The sequence below is a fragment of the Xiphias gladius genome, unplaced genomic scaffold (assembly GCF_016859285.1).
Source record: "Xiphias gladius isolate SHS-SW01 ecotype Sanya breed wild unplaced genomic scaffold, ASM1685928v1 HiC_scaffold_582, whole genome shotgun sequence".
Classification (NCBI taxonomy): domain Eukaryota; kingdom Metazoa; phylum Chordata; class Actinopteri; order Istiophoriformes; family Xiphiidae; genus Xiphias; species Xiphias gladius.
Window position 1 is genome coordinate 60,501 of NW_024402280.1, and position 6,000 is coordinate 66,500.

A 6,000-nucleotide genomic window follows, 5' to 3' on the forward strand; every position below is an offset into this window, starting at 1 on the left:
CATGTATTGTCTACTGCCTTGTGAAGTTCCTGCTGAACATACTGCTGGAAGTGCTTCTCCCTCTCAATCTGTTCTGCATTCCTCACTGCAGCGTCACGTTCCTCCTGTTTCAGCTGCTGAAGCGAGCGAGCACGTTTTTCAGCTGCCATTGAAAAGTTGAATTGGTTAATTTTATTTAAGTCGTTTTTGACCTTCTGAACCCTCAGTTTTTCATTTGTTATAGACAACTGGTCAGCCTCTTTCAGAGCCTGAAGCCAGTCGAAGCTGCTCTGTTTCTCAGCCTTTGCCTTCTGCTCTTTCTCATGAATCTTTTTCTGTCTGAAGGCAGAGATAGAGTGAAGCTCTGCAGCCCTCTTTTCCTCCTTTTCCTTCTGCTGCTTTGCCATTGCAGCCTCTTTCCTAGCTACATCCTTGGCAAATCTCTGCTCCTCCCACAGAGCTGTAGTGGCAGCCTGCTGCTTGTTTGTGGCTGCCAGTTTGTCCCTAACAATCTCCTTTGGTATCTGGAGCTTCCTGAACCTTTCTGCCTGTTCAGCTTTTCGTTGCATCAGCATTTCTTCTGATTGAAGCTGAGCAAGTTTGGTTTTCTGCTCCTCTATATTAAGTTTGCGAGCCCGTTCTTCTTTGTCGAGGTTTTGTCTGTAGATATCGTCCAGTAGCATTTTATGGTTAATTCTCTGTGACTGAACTTTTTTTTCTGCCTCATATATTAGGTCTCGTGCATGCAGTTCATCCAGGTTGCGGAGATATTCTCTATGTTTCTTGTCCTCCAGTCTCTCCTTTTCTTTCCGGAGTTCCTTTTCTCTCCTTTGCCTTACCTGATATTCTACAAAGGCCTTGTTTTCAAGCCTTCTCTGATGGACCTTTTGCTGATCCCTTCTCAGAGCTTCTTTCCAATTAGCATGCATCTTCTCTTCAAGCTTCCGGTTTTCATCTTCGGCCAGTTTTTGTCGCCTTGCCTTCATTTCAGCCAGTGCCTGATTCTCCTGGTTTATACGTTTCCTTAAGACTAAACTGTTGAATTTTTTGACAGCGTTATTCTGATTAAAAAACCGACTATTGACATCTGTCCCTTCCACTGCCTCCCAGTTATATAGTTTAACATCAATAGGCTGTTTTCTTTGGGCAGATTGGACCCATTCAGCCCTGGACAAAGTGTTCATGTTTGATGAAGCCATCTCTATTTGTTGGTTGATTTTGTATACTTGAGTAGTATTACAGTGCCTGTACAAAATGTACCTGTCTGTAGGGGCTGATTGCTAGATCTGTGGTAATCCAGCATATAATTTCTTGCAAAATGACATCAGCTATGACATCAGAGTCCTTTATGACATCAGAGTCCTTTATGACATCAGAGTCCTTTATGACATCATCAAAAGAATCCTCCCTCTCAATTCGAAGAAAAACATCGTTACCATGGTAACAGATTGTGTAAGTGTTACAAATAGTCCTGTAGTACAATGTATTGTCCTGCGGGACAATACAATGCATTGTAGTGTCCTACGGGAATCCTATAGACACGCAGACATTTATATTTCTCTGGAACATTTATTAAACAGATGTGCTATATTTCCCAGAAGCCATTTAAATTCATATGGGTTAATCACTGCATACTGTACATATTCTCTGGAAAGATATTCAAAAGAAAACAATCAATATAAATTCAAATAAATGCTAGAGAACACGTAGAATACCTTTTTTAAAAATAATAAATGAACCTTTCTTGCCATTAGCAATTGTCATATCATATTGTTATAACGTATCATCAAACTGCACCCCCTTTTTTTGCATTGAATGAATCTTAAGTCTATTTCCCATCAGTTTAGCGGTAAAGAAACAGTATTCCCTGCGTGAACCACGGAGGTCTTGAGGATTGGCACTGATAGAGTGGATTTTTGCACTTTCTATAAGTTGAACTTCACCTGAGATTCCAATCACCCGAGAGCACCCGAGGGGACACAAATCTGTTTATCTGTCTCAAAATGTTATATGCCCGGCTTCAGGCACTGGGGTCTTTAAAGACATAGGTCACCTCACCGCCATAATCTACAAAAGACCTGATTGCCACAACAAGCCCATAATGGGTAATTACCACATGAATCGTGTTTTTACATGTTTTCATCTGCTTTGAATGAATGAGATTGCCATTACCAATGGTTCTGTGCTCAAATTTGCATGTGTCGTTATAAATAATAGCCTTCTCCTAAAGTAAGAAAGGTTCTCTTTTGGATATACATTATCAAACTTGGCAATGCTATTTCCATGTGCTTCAGATAGTCATGACCTTTTTACTGGTAACTATGTATCTTTGTAATGAGATCATTCAAACACAAAAATTGGGGGGAGGTTTATTTCTCATGCAGAGTTTTCCTTAGCATTAAGAGACTTGGGCACAGGGCTTAAGCATTTTTCCAAAAAATCCGTCCAAAAAACTTCTCAGTTGACACAGCACTTCTGTGGGTGCTCAGAAATACACCGGCAAAGTTTGAAGTCGATCGGATGAGCGGTTGTCAAGAAAATCGATGTAGGGAAAGACAGACAGACAGAGATTCCTCCATTTATATTTAGATTGTATAGGTGTTACATATTGGCCTGTAGTATAATGTATTGTCCTGCAGGAATCTTCTATAGCTGTACCACAGGAAAGTTCTCTGTTCTTAAGGAAATCTGTATGTCCTGCAGGATTAGCTCCTGTTTGATACTAGCTGTCCTTCAGAACATGTTGTAAGGTCCTTCTGGAGTGTTCATTGTCCTGTAACGTAACTCTGCATCTTACAGGACGTGATTCTGTAGCCTAGTTCTGCAGGACATGACAATTCCTGTAAGATTCTGATATGGGAGGATTATTTCCTGTTGGACTGCTGGCTATCCCTGCAGGACGTTCTCATTTTGCAGGATACAGTGAATCAGCAGGATCTACACTTTCATGTTTCCCCAATTAAACACCTTTTAGAAGTTCTGTACTCTATTTGTATGACTTCATTATTGCTGCACAAATTAGAAAAAAATGCTGGCATTGAAATTTTTCCTTTTTAAATAAATGAAAATTACTCTGAAAAACAGAAAATGAGGTGTATTTCTCTTGCAGGGTTTTCCCTGCCATTATTAGACTTGGGCAAAGCGAATAAGCATTTTTGCACTGCGTGTAACCCAGATGAACAGACAAAACTATGTTTAGACACAATTTTTTTCCGACAAATTAGGTTTGAAAAATGGGGCTTTTCTTATACAGCTCTGGAGAAAATGAAGAGACCACTGCAAAATGATCAGTTTCTCTGATTTTACTATTTATAGTTATGTGTTTGAGTAAAATGAACGTTTTTGTTTTAATCTATAAACTACTGACAACATCTCTCCCAAATTCCAAATAAAAATATTGTCCTTCAGAGCATTTATTTGCACAAAATGACAAATGGTCAAAATAACAAAAAAGTGTTTTCAGACCTCAAATAATGCAAAGAAAACAAGTTCTGTACTCTATGTGTATGAATTCATTATTGCTGCACAAATTAGATAAAAAATGCAGGCATTGAAAATGTTTTTTTATAATTAAATGACATTTACTTTGAAAAACCACCCAGACATTTATATTTCTCTGTAACATTTATTAAACAGATGTGCTATATTTCCCAGAAGCCTTTTAGATTAAAAGGGATACATCACTGCATACTGTGCATATTCTTTGGGGAAAATATTGAAATGAAAACAATCAATATAAATTCAACTATATGCCAGAGCAAATGTAGAATAACTGTTTTTAATGATAAATGAACTTGTCTTGCCATGAACTATGTTCATATTGTTTTGTACAACATCAAATGGCACCCCTGTTTTTGAATTGAATGGATCTTAAGTCTATTTGCCCTCTGTTTAGCTGTAAAAAGAAAAAGTACATTTTCCATTTTTAATGTAACCTTTGCTGTATCATTTGACTGTTAAATGCTCCTACGTTGTTTTCTTGACTTCAATTTTATGATCTGTATTTCCTGGTTTGGATGCTGGATCTTGAAAGAGTTTTCCAGTGTTCTGTCAAATGGTGGAAAAACATAGTGTCCAAATAGGGAACACCACTCTCACCTGAGCAACACCTTGGATGTGTGACCGACAGTCATAGGCCTCTTTCACAGCAGACATTTTGACTTGCCATTGTAGGAAAAGCCACGTGTTGCCAATGACATAAACAATGACTCTGTTATATTTTAGTGTCCCACTAAGCCAAAAAAAAAAAAAAGAAAAGAAAATATGTTGTATGTTCTCTTTGAGTTAAAATAGTGGGTTTGACTTTTTATTGAGTGCATGATTTATCATTGTATTTTTAAGCTCTTTATTTTTTGGGTTTAGTCGGCCCCCAAGAAGAATATTGTGGAGGTGACAGAGCTGACAGATATCACACGAGCAACCTGGTTAAGCTGAGGCCAGGACACATGAACATAGTGCTGGTGCTCACTGACGCCTCCAAGAACATCCTCCTTAGCAAGTTTGCCAAAGAGGTCTACTCCTTCACGGGGTAAGCTAAACCTTCTTTCAGGGAATAAATAAAGTCCATTATGAGTTATTTTGTGTGTATTAAACAATAGATACTTCGTCACATTCATTCTTTCAACTCTCTCTTAGGAGCCTGACGCTGCATTTCTCCTTCCTGAATATTGACAAGCACAGTGAGTGGATGAACACACTGCTGGAATATGCCCAGGACGCCATGCAGATCGATGCGGACAGGGACGACGGTGAAAACCACAAGATAGACTACACTGGCTACGTACTGGCACTTAATGGCCACAAAAAGTACCTTTGTCTGTTTAAGCCCGTCTACACTGGGGAAGACCTTGACACTAAGTCATCTGAGGATGAAGGGGGCACTTCAGGGGGGAGAATGAGGTCCGGTTCCCGTGATGACCACCCATCACGCAAATCCAACCGATCCCGCAGCATATCCACCCTGCAGATCCACCACAAGCTGGACCGCCTGGGATTGTGGATGGAAAGACTCATGGAAGGCACTTTGCCTCGCTACTACATCCCATCCTGGCCGGGACTAGACAAGATCACCCCCTGTAAATAGATCGAGGCAAGTTCGGAGGGACTTGGTATTTATCTGCTGTCACACAAAAATGGTTCTTCTCGTTTTCTGCTGAAGTAAGGCTGGAGCTGGCTTTTTTGCACTTGAGATATTTATAGTTAAAGATGTTTTAAAAGTTGAGTCTATAGTACAAACTTGGCTTTAGGGCAACTACTGTGGGACAGGTCCTTTAGCATACCCCTTTTACACTCATCGCATGCTGTTTTCAACCGTTGGTAGTCTTATTTTATTCAGGCAAACGTGCAGCTACAGCCTTTTGAACAGAAAACAAAGTCACTGTGGCCACATATACTCTCTTGCCTTCATGACCATCAATCATTTTCACGTACTCTAAAGGAGGCAGGATAACTACCTTAGTCGTCATTGATGAAAACTGTGAGAGATGCATGTCTCTAAACACTAAATGACTTTGCCTTTTTATGCATCTGTCCACTTTTTTTTTTTAGGTTTTAGATTATCTCCTGAATGCTGACTAGCTCGTGCAATATAGCATACTGCTGTAATGCCAATGCCTTTTACCTCGACCTTAAGGGTTTCCCAGTGTTCTTCCTGATCATGTGATTGCAGAAAAAGAAAATACTTGTTTTGTGACATGGAAACTGTTTGGGCTGTGATTTAAAATGTGCTTCACTACAAATAAGAATTATTTAGCCCCCTTGGTCTATTTAATAACCTCAGTTAGCCAGTAGCTTTATGTAGCAAGCATAATGAACAGGCTGTCCATTTCATTGTCTGAATTTTTTCCAAATGGCCACGAATAACTGATACATTATCATTATGTCATCTTGAATTATGTAGACAAACACATGAAAGTGAGGTCTAACCTAGTGTGTACTTGCTTGGTTTATTAATGTGTAATGTCCACATTAAGTGTAAAAATCTCATTAATATAATTTAGTTTGTACTATGTTATGTAAATA

The 6,000-nt window shown here is 39.2% G+C and overlaps 1 pseudogene; it reads left to right on the forward strand.

Moving 5' to 3' along the window:
* Nucleotides 1-1,416: 1,416 nt before the first annotated feature.
* LOC120787751 lies at nucleotides 1,417-5,794 on the forward strand (annotated as a pseudogene).
* The last annotated feature ends 206 nt before the right edge of the window (nucleotides 5,795-6,000 follow it).